At 41.9% G+C, this 14,883-nt stretch overlaps 1 pseudogene; it reads left to right on the top strand.

The window, feature by feature from the left end:
• The first annotated feature begins 9,468 nt into the window (after positions 1–9,468).
• LOC150019600 (cytochrome c pseudogene) lies at positions 9,469–9,776 on the top strand (annotated as a pseudogene).
• The last annotated feature ends 5,107 nt before the right edge of the window (positions 9,777–14,883 follow it).

Below are 14,883 nucleotides of genomic sequence, written 5' to 3'. Positions count from 1 at the left end.
TGTGTTCATGCAAATGAACAGAATAAATTAAAAATGGACTTAATGCAGTCCCTTTAATGACAAGGAGAGTAATCTTAGGGAGAAAAATCACGATTCAAGGAAAATCACAATGCTCAGTGTTAGACTATAAAGTAGTGCAGGTAACTGTCTTTAAAGTTTATTTTCATTAAAGTTTGTTTTCATTTGAAAGTTAAACTAGGTCTGTGACATCATCAAAGATGCTTAATGTCAAATGCCTTGCAACTGGATGTCTTTTCAATAAGACAGTCTTGCAGATTTAGAGACTAGTTTGTGGGTTATATTGCATAAATTAACATGTGTTTTCTGTTTTCATAGGGCATAAGCCTATGATCTCATTACCTGAGTGATTGTCTATACGTATAGGCCTCACTTAATCCTGTCTGCATTGCTGCCTCCTGAGACTCAATGGTTTGGCTGAACTAAGTGGCTGGGTTGGTCAAGCATGGGGTGGTCTGTGGGCTTCACTTTAAAACTGGTTTCTCTTTTCTATCCTAATGGCTTGGACAGAAAGGGCCCAGAGGTCTGAGAGGGGGAAACCTAAAATATTTCCCTCAGCCCAAACTAAGTATAATGGGCAAAAGGGTTTTGGACAAGTGTAACGTCCTTGCACACCTTCCTCCAAAGAAGCCCTTTTTTTCCCTAATGTGGAACATTGAAAAATCAATCCCTGCCTTTTGTCATCTAGTGGTTATGGATTGAATGATGTCTTTTAACCCTGTTGTCAAATCTGTTGCCCCCAGAATACAAGGACGCCAGCCTGTTAAACCAAGCACACCGTTGTCCGGGGACAGCCAACTGACCTGGAGTCTGCACAATCCTTCCCCATGTGGGAAGGCCACCCTCCCCTCCACACCCCCACTCTTATTAGGGATTTCAGGATCGAAGGGTAGGTACGACGACCATGTCCAGCTTAAAGCAGCTAGAGGAGCACGAGACCTTCACCCCTTGTCCTTTATAAGATTATTAAGGGTCTTAAGTCTGAGAGGGAGGAACTGTTATTTTTTATTGTTATAAAAATTAATTAGTTAATTTTTTTAAAAAGGTTAGTTCTTGTGTCAAACTTGAAAAAAGAAAACTGCCAAGGCCAGTGAGTTGTTCTGTCAGCAAGCTGAAAGGTAGGGCCAGTTATCAGGGATGAGCTTTTACAAAGAGGTTGAGAAGCTGTTTCTTAAGCTCTGAACACCCTGGAAGCTAATACTTCCAAAGGAGCCTCCTTGTATCTCAGGGGCTCTCTACATCACCCAATGTGGTGACACTGGCCGGCGTATAATCTGAGTGTCTCTACTACCCTGTTTATCCCCTGGATCCAGTTGGAAGAATGAAACTAACAACCTAAACCCTAAGAAACAGTTTTTACCCAGGGAAGGCCTCTAATAGATTTGAGACGAAAGCTGGAGAGAATAGTTTTAACACAATTCAGTTAGGAAAAGCAATCTGGGGACTTGTAGGAGTTCTGCCAGTGAGAAACAAAAGCTGATTGTTTAATAAGAAAAAAATTAGCATATATATTCCAGAAGAGGAAGCTCCTCTCACAGACAAATATATAGGACTTGCTGAGGCTTTGACACTTAGAAGCAGAGGCTTAGTGTCTCTCTTGTTGGAAAGGCACATAGCAAACAGCAGTCTGAAGGGCTCAAATACATGTGCTTCTGTCTACCCAGCCCCATTCCTTTCTTTGTATTTCCAGACACAGAGCCCAGGTTCTGCAGATTAGAAACAATAATAAGGCTATTTGTTCCGCACCTTGTTCCAGGCAGCTCAGAGCACTTGGCAGGCAGCATCTTGCTCATGCGGCTGAAGCTTCTGGGAGGAAGGGATTTATGAGCTGGTAAGGGGACCTGTTCTATGCGCCCCACCCAGCAGCACCAACGGCATGTTTGGGCCACATCCCGCACATGTTCCCATTCAGTCTGGGCTACTTTTGAGGGTCCATTTTCCTCACCACAACCCAGGGGATCCTGAACAGAAGCCCCTGCAGGAATTAGAAATGAAACTCCAAGACACACCTTTTGAGAAACTATCTGGAAGAGGAGCTTAAATGCAAACAGAAAAGTACTCCAGTTCAGATGGACAAACACAGGCTGTCAACTTTGTGCCAGGCTTGGTGCTCAGCACTGGCATGTCAGGAGGCTATTCCAGACCTGCCCACTGGGACTGTCAGTCTGGGCACAGCTGCATTCTTGCATCCATCCCTGATATATCTTTGTCAAAAACTACCTCCAGACTGGATTACAATTTAAATTATTATTTCGTGATTTATACTACTGCTGATAGTGCCTTGAACTATAAATAGATATATAATTTGGGGTAGTTATTTAGTATCTTTTGCCTAGGACTTTAAAAAGTTCACAAATACTGACCATGAATAGTAAATTAATTAGCAGTTTCTTTATTTTTATTATATTTATTGATTATGCTATTACAATTGTACTGATTTTCCTCCTTTGTCCCCTCGTCACCCAGCACCCCCATGCCATCAGGTAATCCCCACACCTTTGTTCATGTCCATGGGTTATGCGTATAAGTTCCTTGGCTACTCCATTTCCTATACCGTTCTTTACATCCCCATGACTATTCTGTAACTACTATTTGTACTTCTTAACCCCTCACCTCTTCACCCATTCCCCCATCACCTCTTCACCCATTTCCCCACAGTCCTCTTCCATCTGGCAATCAACAAAATGCTCTCCTATCCATGATTCTGTCTCTGTTCTTCTTGTTTGCTTAGCTTGTTTTTAGATTCAGTTGTTGACAGGTATGTATTTACTTTCATTTTATTGTTCATAGTTTTGATATTCTTTTCTTAAATAAGTCCCTTTAACATTTCATATAATAATGGTTTGGTGATGAAGAATTCTTTTAGTTTTTTTCTTGTCTGGGAAGCTCTTTATCTGCCCTTCCATTCTAAATAATAGCTTTGTTGGGTAGAGCAATCTTGGCTGTAGGTCCCTGCTTTTCATGACTTTGAATATTTCTTGCCAATCCCTACTAGCCCGCAAAGTTTCTTTTGAGAAATCGGCTAACAGTCTTATGACAACTCCTTTGTAGGTAATTATCTGCTTTACTTTTACTGCTTTTAAGATTATCTTTATCTTTAACTTTGGCATATTAATTATAATGTGTCTTGATGTGGGCCTCTCTGCATTCATCTTGTTTGGGACTCCATGATTCCTGGACTTGCATGTTTATTTCCTTCACCAAATTAGGGAAGTTTTCTTCTGTTATTTTTTTCAAATATATTTCCAATTTCTTGTTCTTTTGCTTCTCCTTCTGGCATCCCTATGATGCAAATGTTGGAATGCTTAAAGTTGTCTCAGAGTCTGTTCATATTATCCTTGTTGTTTTGGATTCTTTTTTCTTGTTGTTTTGATTGGTTGTTTTTTGCTTCCTTAGGTTCCAAATCATTGGTTTGATTCTCAGCTTTATTCACTCTACTGTTGTTTCCCTGTAAATCATTCTTTATTTCAATGAGTGTATCTTTCATTTCTTACTGGATCTTTGTTATTCTGTTGAGTTCTTTGCTAAGTTCCTCAAGCATCCTTATAACCAGTGTTTTGAACTCTGCATCTGATAGACTGTTTATCTCCATTTTGTTTAGTTCTTTTTTCTGGAGTTTTGATCTGTTCTTTATTTGAGCCATGTTTCTTCATCTCTTCGTTTTGGCAGCCTTCCTGTGTTTGTTTCTATGTAGATCCTTTGACTCCATATCTTGGTATCATGGCCTAATATAGCAGGCATCTTGTAGGATCCAGTGGTACACAAGGTATGCCCTCCATGTGGGTTGAGTATACCTTCCTCTTATAGTTGAGCCTTCACTGCATTAGGCAGATCAATGAGAGGGATTTACTTAATCCAATCAGTTGCAAGAATTGGCTGTGACCTCTGACCACCAACCTCTGCCCTCCATGGAGGATCAGCTGTGCAGGGGCAGGGTGGTCGTGCTTTGATGTGGTCTCTAGCTGTTCACTGGGTGTGCAGGTCCTGGGGTTTCCCAGGTTGTTCAGACCAAGGTCAGCCCCCATCTGTGTTCTGCCCTGGGGCACCCTGCCTGAGCTGTAGAGCAACCTAAGATGGCTGCTACTTGTGCTGGGCTTGGAGATTTCCAGGTGAAGCCAAGCTCTGAATCCTGACTGGCTGCTGCTAGGGCCAGTTAAAAGCTGTAAATTGGGTGCGATTGAGCCTCAGGGGTCTCCAGGGTGGGGCAAACAGTGTTAGCCAGGTCAGTGGAGTCTCATTTATGGCACCCACCTGTCAGCTCTGGGACTCTGTTGGGAGAGGGTTTGGAAAAGGGCCAATGGCCTTTGCCTGCCTTTCTATATTGGAGAAAGCTGTCCCCCAGCTCTCACCTTGATGCCAGACACTTCAGTTTCTCCCTGTATGCCACTGGTGCCTTTCAAGCAGCTACCCCCATGCTGGAGCTCAGAGGGGGTGAGTCTGAGTAAGTTCATGTGTGGTTTCTTTAAGAGGAACTGCTTGGGATTCCAGAAGTTTCTTTGACCAACTCAATCCCTGCTGAGTTTTGCAGCTAGAACTTATGAATACTTATCTTCCTGGCACTAGAACCGTGGCTGGAGGGCCTGCTGTGAGGCTGGGACTCCTCACTGCTTGGATATCCCTCCTGAATTTTTATCCAGCACACATGTATGTGGGACCAGCCTGTTCAGCATCTGTGCCCCTCTTACCAGTCTGGGTGGGTGTGGTTTCTTTAATTCCATAGTTGTCAGACTTCCATTCAACTCAATTTCTGCCAGTTCCAAGTGATGGTTGTTCTATGATTTAGTTGTAATTTTGATGTGGTTGTGTGAGGAGGTAAGCTGTGTTTACCTATGCCACCATCATGACCAAAAGTACAATTAGTAATTTCTAAATTACTAATTTAATAATTAATAAAGTAATTCCTCCTTCATAAGGGGACAGCAGCAGGAGGATGAGTCAAGAAACTTCAGAGTAAAATTCTTTTTTTTTTTAATTAAAAAAATATTTTTCAATTACAGCCCTGGCTGCATGACTCAGTTGTTTGAAGCACAGTCCCATACACTAAAGGGTTGTGGATTCGATCCCCAATCAGGGCACCTACCTAGGTTGTAGGTTCAATCCCCAGTCGAGGCACATAGGGGAGGCAACAAATTTATGTTTCTGTCACATCAATATCTCTCTCTCTTTTCATTTCTCTCTCTCTAAAATCAATAAGCATATCCTAGAGTGTGGATTTAAAAATTTTTATAATTTACATTCAATATTATTTTGTGTTAGTTTCAGATGTACAGCATAGTGGTTAGATAACTATATACTTTACAAAGTGTTTCCCCTAATATTTCTAGTGCCCAATGGGCACCATACTTAGTTATTACAATATCATTGACTACATTCCCAACGCTGCACTTTACATCCCCATGACTGTTTTATAACTACCAATTTGTACTTCTCAATTCTTTCACCTTTTTTACCCAACCCCCTGTAACACCACCACCACCCCCACTTCCCTCTGGCAACCAACAGTCTGCAGCTTCAGAGTAAAATTCTGACTTCATTACTAATTTGCATTATGACCTCAGGCAAGCCACTCCCCTTTCAGGGATCCAGGTGCCCTCCCTATAAAGAGCAGTGTCAGCTGAAAGTAGTGTGATTGTTTTTCTTCTCTTCTCCAGTACGTAGAACTGTGGGAGAGGTGATTTTCAGTTGTCATAATAACTGGTGGGTGTATTATTGAGAAGTAGGGGCCAGGATGCTGTATTGCTGTACAGGAAATTTTCACAGGAAAAGATGTTCCTGCCCCAAATGTCAGAAGCACACTGGGTGATCATTTACATTGGTAAGTGACCTCTAACTTTCCTCCCAGTGTGACAGTCTATGCATATCGGACTCTGGAAGTTTGGTCACAGAGTGATGAGGTTCTTTGTTCAGGAGGTCTGTCCCCTGCTTACAAGCATGATTAGACATTTTAAAACTAGGAATTGATAGAGAACTGGTGTGGAGACTACCATATGAAAGTTTTTCAAGATGCCCAGATTTTGCTTGGGAAAGGCCCCACTGTTCTGTCCAGATTTGTTTTTAAGTTTCATGCAAGAATTTAATATTTGTAACCCTATCAACTTGTATTAACATATTCAACAGCCCAAGAATGACTCTGACAAAGGCAGCTGGGCCGCAGCTATCAATGGAGCCTGATTGTACTCAGAAGTAAAGAATTGAGGCCAACCAACAAGGACAGGTATAATAAGTTCAGGTTGCTGAAGTCCTGGCCACCTGCACACTTGAACTTCCAGGTGGTCTTTGTGGTCTTTGAAGGTGATTTTGGGCTGTTTAGAGTACTGTTGTTTTTCTTTTAGTAAATGATGTCCCGTGTGCACTAAGTGGCCTAAAGTTTTTTACTGTGTATCTTATCTATAGATTTTCTCCTTTAAGACCTAAAGAATCAATCACTTTTAGAAACTCCTATTAAATTTATAATGCACTTGAGGGCTCAGCCTCGATGAAATACCTTGCTCTGAGAAATAAAATAAATAAATCATGCCCCCAAAATGGAGTAATTTTTTTCCAATATTCACGTCTAGAAACATGAATGCACTAAAACACACACACACCACTCCAGATGTTTTCAAAAATAACACACAAAGCATCAAGTTGACTTATTCAGCCAGAAATACCTATTAATTTGGACCCTTTAAGGTAAGTTGAAACAGATTTAGTACTTCTGGTTTCAGAATGCCTTTGTCTTTAATTAAAAATCAAAACTAAAGTTAGATAACTGGTATTTTGACATCTGACCAAGTCTTGTTTCTGGTACAACTATTATACAGACTAAAACACAATTCACGGCAAACCTTACACATTTTTATGTGAACATTTGTTTATACTCATCTCATCTTGGCTCCACACCACAATATCTTGTTCCGAGTTAAGTAAGCAAATGTGTTGATTTCCATCTTACTGTCTGTTAATTCATTCTAAGTGTCTGGTGGAGAGTCTTGAAGGAGAACCCAGAGGAGACCCCAATCAGACAAGGAGGCAGTGCTAACACCCATCACCATCACGAGGAGTGGGGCTCCCTCAAGGAGCTGAGAAGTAAGCCACCCCAGACTCAGGAAATCCCAACTGGTGTGCTTTGGCCTTTGATCAAAACAGACTCCCCAAGGACAGTGAAATGTCATGGATATAGTATAGAGTTTGAGGACAGGTGATCTAGATCCATATATTAACTCTGCCATTTCTCGCTGGGTAATCACTGGCAAATCACTTACATTCTCAGAGCCCCAATTCCTTCATCTATCACAGCATGTGGTGGCAAGACTTAAATTAGATAACATACAGAAGGAAGCACTTTGAAAAACTGCAAACTTACAAATTAATGCTAATTCATGAGATGGTGAGGAGTGGACGAGGCCTCAGGGACCAGGACCAACTTTGGCTTTCTGAGGGTTTGTGGAATTTGGGGCAAGAAGCAGGTGCGCAGTGTGGGGCAGGGGCCACACCCCCTGGGACAGGTCCCATCAGGTGGTCTCAGGGCCAAGTCCACCTGGTTGATTATCAAGCATGAAAGAAATGAGTACCATGTCTGGGACGAGGAGATTAGCTGTACTGTGGGACATTAAGTTGAAAGTTGAGGGGACCTAGATCTGGATAGACAAGGATGCCAGACTATAGGGACAGCAGAGGGAGGAAGTGTGACAGAGCACAAGGCAGAGCAGCTCAGAGCCAAATGTCGCCATCTCTGGATCCCTGCCTTTTCATTTTCCTGACATGCTGTCAGATGTGAGAGCTTCAACTTCTTTCTTGATTACTCTTTAAAATAATTTTTAAAAACTGCATATCTTCTCACATACTTTTAAGTCAACATCTAAAACATGTATTTAAATTTTTAAATAGTTGCAGAAGAAATAACTTCTGGTGCATTGGAAATATTGAACATTTAAATATTAAACTCATATGACTTTTTTAAATGTCTCCAGTATAATTTAATACCATAGCAATTTGGTATCCACCATAGTTCAATAAAGACAACAAGCTTGTCTTTAATAGGCAAGTAATTATTTCATTTACTCCTTAAAAAGTTGTATTTCCATTTCATTCTCCCCAAGTAATTTTATGTTAATGTGATATATTTTATGTCTGAAATCCTTTTATTGATCACCCAGTGAAAATATCTATATAATGTGAAATTAATCTTGCACTTCAATTAATCTGAAATTAATTTTTAAAATTTCCTGTGGTCATACAGCTCTAGGTATCAAAGAAATATTTTTGGATTGAATTACCATTGTAGCCACTATTCATTTGCAATTTATCAAAACAAATATGTTATAATTCTTATAAATTATTATTAAATATAAAAAGTAAAATTTTTAAGATTTTATTTTTATTTATTTTTAGAGAGAGGAGAAGGGAGAGAGGGAAACATTGACATGAGAGAGAAACATTGATCAGCTGCCTCTCACACGCCCCCAGCTAAGGACCTGCCCTGCAACCCAGGCATGTGCCCTGACTGGGAATCGAACCAGCGACGTTTTGATTCACAGGCTAGCACTCAGTCCACTGGGCCACACCTGCCAGGGGTTAAAAATAAAATTTTATTGAAAAAAAAACTACTATAGATGTTGTAGCTCTTCAATATTATTCCCATTTTACAATTATTGTTGTTACAGTTATTGTATGCACTATGAAACATTTTTCACAAAAATAACTAGATGAGAATGAAAGGAATTTTATCATGGCAATGTCAATTACAGAGCTCCTTCTGATTCGGTACTCTGTCACCAAAATTATTTTTAATGATCCAGTTACCTGACAATTCAGGTAAATCTTCCCTCAATTTTCCTGAAAGCAGAAAATTAGAAATCATCTGAGTTATAAAAAAGATTTATTACTCAGTCAATAGACTCATTCACGCACATTCTCAAAAGCACAGCATTTTGTCTGGCATCCCAGAGATTTGCCTCCCCTGGGGCAGAGCACCATATTATGAAGAGAGGGAGTGAGAGGAAACTCTTGCTTTTATGAAATGCATGTTGTGAAAGCGGGACGAGGAGGAGCCCCTCCATTCACTGGCAGAGCTCACCACCATTCAGCTCTTGGCAGAGCTGTTTGAGGAAAGTGTGCATGTATAAGTGGTAGGCCTGGAATTTTTTTGAAATTCATGTACTATCTACCCTTAGCAAGCCTTCATGTGCCCCCCGCCAAGGATGTGGGTCCCCAATGTTAAGTCCATTACCTTGGAATGTCCCCCTGGGTTGGGAGCTGAGTCTCAGCGGAGCCAGTGACCCGGGGAAGCTGGGGCTTCCCCGGCTTTGCCAAACTAGATTTTGTGGAACATTAGTGCCCTCTAACATGTTAGAGATTCCTGAAGAAGACTCCCAGGTCAAAAAAAGTTTGGTAGATTATTAGAGAGCAGGATGTCCAGCTTGTGAGTGGGAACCTCTGTGTTTTGTGCAATGAAAGAGCGATTTTAAAATGAGTGATGTTGAGAAGGGCAAGAAGATTTTTGTTCAGAAGTGTACCCAGTGCCATACTGTGGGAAAAAAGGCAAACACAAGACTGGGCCAAATCTCCACGGTCAATTTGAGTGGAAGACAGACCAGGCTCCCGGATTTTCTTACATGGATGCCAACAAGAACAAAGGCATTGCTTGGGAGAGGCTACACTGATGGAGTATTTGTAGAATCTCAAGAAGTGGTACAAAAATAGTCTTTGCTGGCCTTAAGAAGAGTTCAGAAAGGGCAGATTTGATAGCTTATCTCAGAAAAGCTACTAATGAGTAACAGTTGGCCAGTGCTTTACTTATTACAAATGTCTCATGGCTTTTTTATATGTATCATATTTAAGTTTATCTCATCCCCCAGAATTCAGATCATGAATGGCTGATGGAACATTTCTTTTGGGCAAGTCTGATTTAAATAATATTGGCTTGTGATTAAATGAACACGATCAGCTTTTTGAACTTTGATGGTAATTTCGGTTCAGCAACTGCTTTCACTATTTCCCCCTTCTAAAAATACGATTGGACTTGATTTGTAATATTCAACTTTTCACAGAGATGGTGGATGCTGCATCAAAACCTGTAGGAGATCGGTTTTATATTTTGATTTTGGTAACTGGTTATATTAACCTGTCTAAATACTGAGGAAACCCCTTCACTGGTTATTAGAAAAGCTTGTGTTTCAAATTGTTTTCATTTGCCTGTTAAAAGGCAAGGGCTGAGGATGAGCTGGCAGTGTCCATTTTACCTTTTTGTTCCTAACTATGCCAATTTAATTAAAATTTCCTGTATCTAAACTGTTGCCTTTTACTTAATGAAAGGTATTTGTGTACAGTATCAAATAAAGAACATTTAACACTTCTCACATTTTATAGATGATCTATAAGGTCAGATGCTTTTTAAATTCAGCATGACAAGATATCGTAGCAAAGCGTGAATTCTTTAAGTCAGACTAAGTTATAATTCAGGATCGTCTTCAATAGCTATTCCAAAGCGACTGTAGAATTACTATGTAACTGTGGGATTGGTAATGGTGCTTTTGTCAACTCACTAGAAAGATTTAAGTAGAGGAGAATATATCATCAACACAAAATTGTAAACTATGTGATCGTAAGGGTTAGGATAATTAACAACATCACAAAAAAAAAGTTTGGGAAAAGTTCCCTATTATATTTCCACCTCTTAGAGATTTGCAACAAAACCTGAATATTAAAAGCTAAAGAAACCTGTTTAACTTTGTTAAATGCAGAATTTCCTAAACTTTATTCTCCCCCCTAATGTTCCCCTCCTCCAAAGAATACGTAGTTACATGTAAAGGGACATTAGAAATCTGCTGTGGTCCCAAACTCCAGCCGTAGTCCCCTGTGTCTTGCCTGCATGGCCTGACCTGCAAGGACCTCTCTAAAACTCTCCAGTGGGACCAAAACCTGAGATTGGTCTGTTTCCGTGGACCCTGTTACCTACTCAGGCAATATTATCTTCTGCTCTGGTTTCCTGTTGATGCCATTTTTAGGTGGGGTGTTTTTTTTTTTGTATAACAGGGAGGGTCCTGTGCAATTGAGTTTTGGCAGCACCCACTGCAGTCGTGAACTTGGAGGTACCTCCTAAGTATTATGATCAACTCTCAAATAACCCCAAGTGGATGGTCAGCTTGGTGCTTCTCCCGCTGTCTTCCTGGGTCCCCTGGTCATTGATAATATGGACCAAGCCAAGAGAGAATTATGATCAGCTGCATAGTAAAGTAAAACTCCAAACAGCCGAGTGGTGTGTGTATGTATGTAAGAGAAAGATTGTGTGACTATATACTGTCTTTCATTACATGCACAGTCACGTGGATTTTAACCACCTGGTTTGAATTTTGCATCTTTTCATAGCAAAAAAATGCAAAGTAAGCTATATGACAATGATAGGATGAGCATACAAATGCTCTGTGTTGCAGTTGGGGGCAGAAGCCTCCTGAGATGTTTATTGCATACTAAGGAGAGTCAGGTGACCTGACTTGGGTTATGGTTTGGGACATCTTATCTCTCTAATCCACTGAAGATACACACAGTTAAGCCCCTGCTACCTTTTCCCTTCATTCACTAAGAAGACTACAAGTTAGAAACGAGTAAATATTTTATGCACAAGTCTTGAATGTTTTGGTTAGAGCGAAGATACAATTACACTCTCCATTCTTGACTGGAGCTCAAAATTCAAACAAATAAGTTTGAAAAAAAAGTTTGAACAGTGAGCCCCCGAGCACCTTTTTTCTTGGAATAGAGGAACTATGGAACATTTCTGCTTGTCATTCACTCTACACACCTGCTCAGAACAAGCAAGTCAAATGGAACCAAGGACACGGATTACTGGTCCCATCTCAGCCAGAATCCGCTTTGTCCCTTGAAAACCTCTGCTCTCACCTGTGAAGCTGGAAAATGCATTTTTATGAGTTTCCACAAATGCAGGAGAACAAAACTCTGAATAGCTGGAAGAAATGAGATAAAGAACCAAAATGAGCTTTTGATCTTAAAATCACTTGAGATTTCTTGGAGAATTATCCCCCAAAATCTCTTTTATGGGAAGACAAGGGCAGCAGAAATCAAGTAGTTTGCCTGCAGTGTAAGAGGGGTACGCAGCCAAGATGTGATACAGGCAAGAGCTCTCAGCACCGTGGGGCTCTGGAGCTCAGGGCTAAGGCTCAGAGAAAGCCCTCCCTGAGGAGCCCGGGAATAAATGGCATGAAGCCAGACCATCAGCTGCGTGCTTATCTCTAGGGAAAAAAAGAGTTTTCTACACTCACAATCACCAGTCTGTCCCCGTCCGGTAGAAATGTACTGTCAAGGGCTCCCAGCCCTTTTGGAAGTTGATGCATTACCTTCGGATTAAATGTATCAGGTGTGGAGAACAGCTGCAGCGGGTTTGAAAAAGAAAGGATGTTTTCCTCTCCATCAGCTCTTCAAGCAGCAGCTAAGGGTGAAGGAGAAGCAGAGAACAGACATGCAGCTCAAGGGCATTCTCTGATCCAAACCCGCAGCCTTGCATAAATCTGTCATTTTGATTCTGTGGCAGAAGCAACCGCACACCTGAAGGGTGGAAAAGCAAAATGGGTCCAGGTGTGACCCTGGCTGTGAGGCAGGGTGGAGGGAAACATTCTCGGTCATGGTTGTGGCTGCAATGAGCCTTAGCGAGAGGTATGGGGCGTTCCTGGAGGGGGTTCCCGTGTCCAGCCTGTGACTGTAGCTGTGTGATGGAAGTCTTATTTATACAGGACAAACGGCAGCCGGCAGGCCCACATCCATGTAGTCTCTCTGGTCGGTTTGTGAAGCTATCAAAACGTAGGAAACCCAACTGTGGAGGCTGGGGTTGGTATTTAAATGCTTGAATAAGTGGTATCTGTAGGAGGGCAGAATTCGTGGGTCATTTCTGGACCCTGGGCTTTGAGGAGAGAGATTTAATAATATGGGGTTAGACAAAGCTCTAGACATTGGAGTTCCTTTAAGTTATTATTCTGAGTCTTCCCCAGATGAACATCAAGTATTTATTGTTGACTTATTTTTTTCTATTTTTCTATCTGTCTACACATAGACTGCAAATTTGATTGTTTGCCTTGGGAAGAAGGGGGATGCTTTACTAATAGCAAGGCCATTCCAATGCTGATGTGGCAGAAAGATTTGGGCCTTGGTGTCAGGCAGTCCATCTTTGTGCAAATTTCAGCTCAGATATTCACCTTCAACTCTCAGTGTCAATCATGACACCCTGAAGTGGGGATGAGGGCATCACCTTACACATTTGTTGTGAGCTTTGGAGGTCACCGTGCAAACACAGGCATCTAGCAGCCATGCAAGTGTCAGCGGTCACACTGGTTTTATTGCATTATTGTTAGCGAGCAAAGGGGGGCCCATTCACATGGCTGGCACCTTGGTATAAAACCCAATAATTAGTGTTGAGAAAAACAGGTCTTTATTTACAATATTTCAACCTTGGTGGTAGGGAGGATGCAAGCACTCCTGCTCAGAGTCCTGTTCTCCCATGAGACCCAGCACTTCCCTTGCTCCCCCAAAGGCTATAAGCCAAAACCAAATCCAATAGTTCCCCATCCCTTATCTGTCAACTCTCTCCTTCAGGATCCGGGGTACATTGTCATCAGCCTCCATGTAATAGTCCAGGAAAGCATGTGCCGTGTTACACTGGATCATGGTGAAGTCCAGGAAAGGCACACGTCCTAAGAGAGGGTCCTTTCCTCATGTCCCAAGTACCAAGAGTCCAGATAGAGCCTGGGTCTGCAAGGCAGAGTCCTTGGTGGCTTCGGAGTCAGCTAGAGCAGGTACGATCAAGGCAGCAACATGCCTGCTTCCCTACTAGCCCAGGTCATGTGGCCAGATCCTGACTTCAAACTGCAGAGCTGCCTCACACATGGCTGATACAGCCTGCTGCTCCATCATGCTTCTTCTCATGGCAGGCAGGGGCCTTCTTCATTCTTTCAAACAGCATGGCCTTTCTTTCACATCAGACTTCATGGTGGACACGAGGCCCCCTTCCTTATGGCTCCCCTCCAATTTCAATGCTGACCTGGGGCACCATACCTCATTGTTATAAAAAGTATCTTAAGCTGTATCATCTGCCCTTTTACTGGGCTTTTACCTGGGCAGTAGCACAGCTATTATCTAGCTACCAGCCTGCTGTAGATATGCAAAGTACATTAAAAGCTGTATTATCTCTTTCCCCATCCCCAAAACCATGGGCTTTGGGGACTTTGGAGAGGGCCCCTCACCCTGTTACATTATCACTGCTCCTCCAAAATCATGGAAACACTGTCACTAAGGGTGATACCAGTCTATTAAGGATAAATTGTAGATATTTGCAGTCAAAGGGGGAGGCTGACTGCTAGAGGCAGAGGTGTACCTGGGACAGGGGAGCATCAGTGTCTCAAACCCAGAGGGTAAGGAAGGAGTGGGAAGGATGGTGGAAGGGTAATAATGACAACATCAGACTGGACAGAAAGTTCTCCACTGGGGAGGGGCAGACTTTAGGACTGAAAAGTTCTGCCTAGACAAGACAAAGCAGAAATAGATGGAACCAAGGAATGTGCTCCCAGGGCTGGGACAGGAGAGCGCCCATTTCCCAGGTTCCCCCGGAGGAAGGCAGAGAGCTGCTCACCTAAGGCTAAGGCTAGGAGGGCCCAAATTATGGGACTTCATGGACAGCCTGGAAGGTGCAGACTACTGGGATGGTATACCCTTCAAACTTTGTTGACTGCTATTTGATTTGGTTTGATCGGGTACCTTCCATGTACATATTTTTATTTATAAGTTATTCATCTGTATTGATAATGTATAAAGTATGGCTTAGATTTTTAAAAACTCAGAGGTCTGCTGTACAACATTGTGCCTATAGTTAACAATACTGCA

Source organism: Furipterus horrens, unplaced genomic scaffold (assembly GCF_987537825.1).
Source record: "Furipterus horrens unplaced genomic scaffold, mFurHor1.1.pri manual_scaffold_2, whole genome shotgun sequence".
Taxonomy (NCBI): Eukaryota; Metazoa; Chordata; class Mammalia; order Chiroptera; family Furipteridae; genus Furipterus; species Furipterus horrens.
The sequence above is the reverse complement of the archived record's forward strand: the minus strand, read 5'-3'. Positions and strand labels throughout refer to the sequence as shown.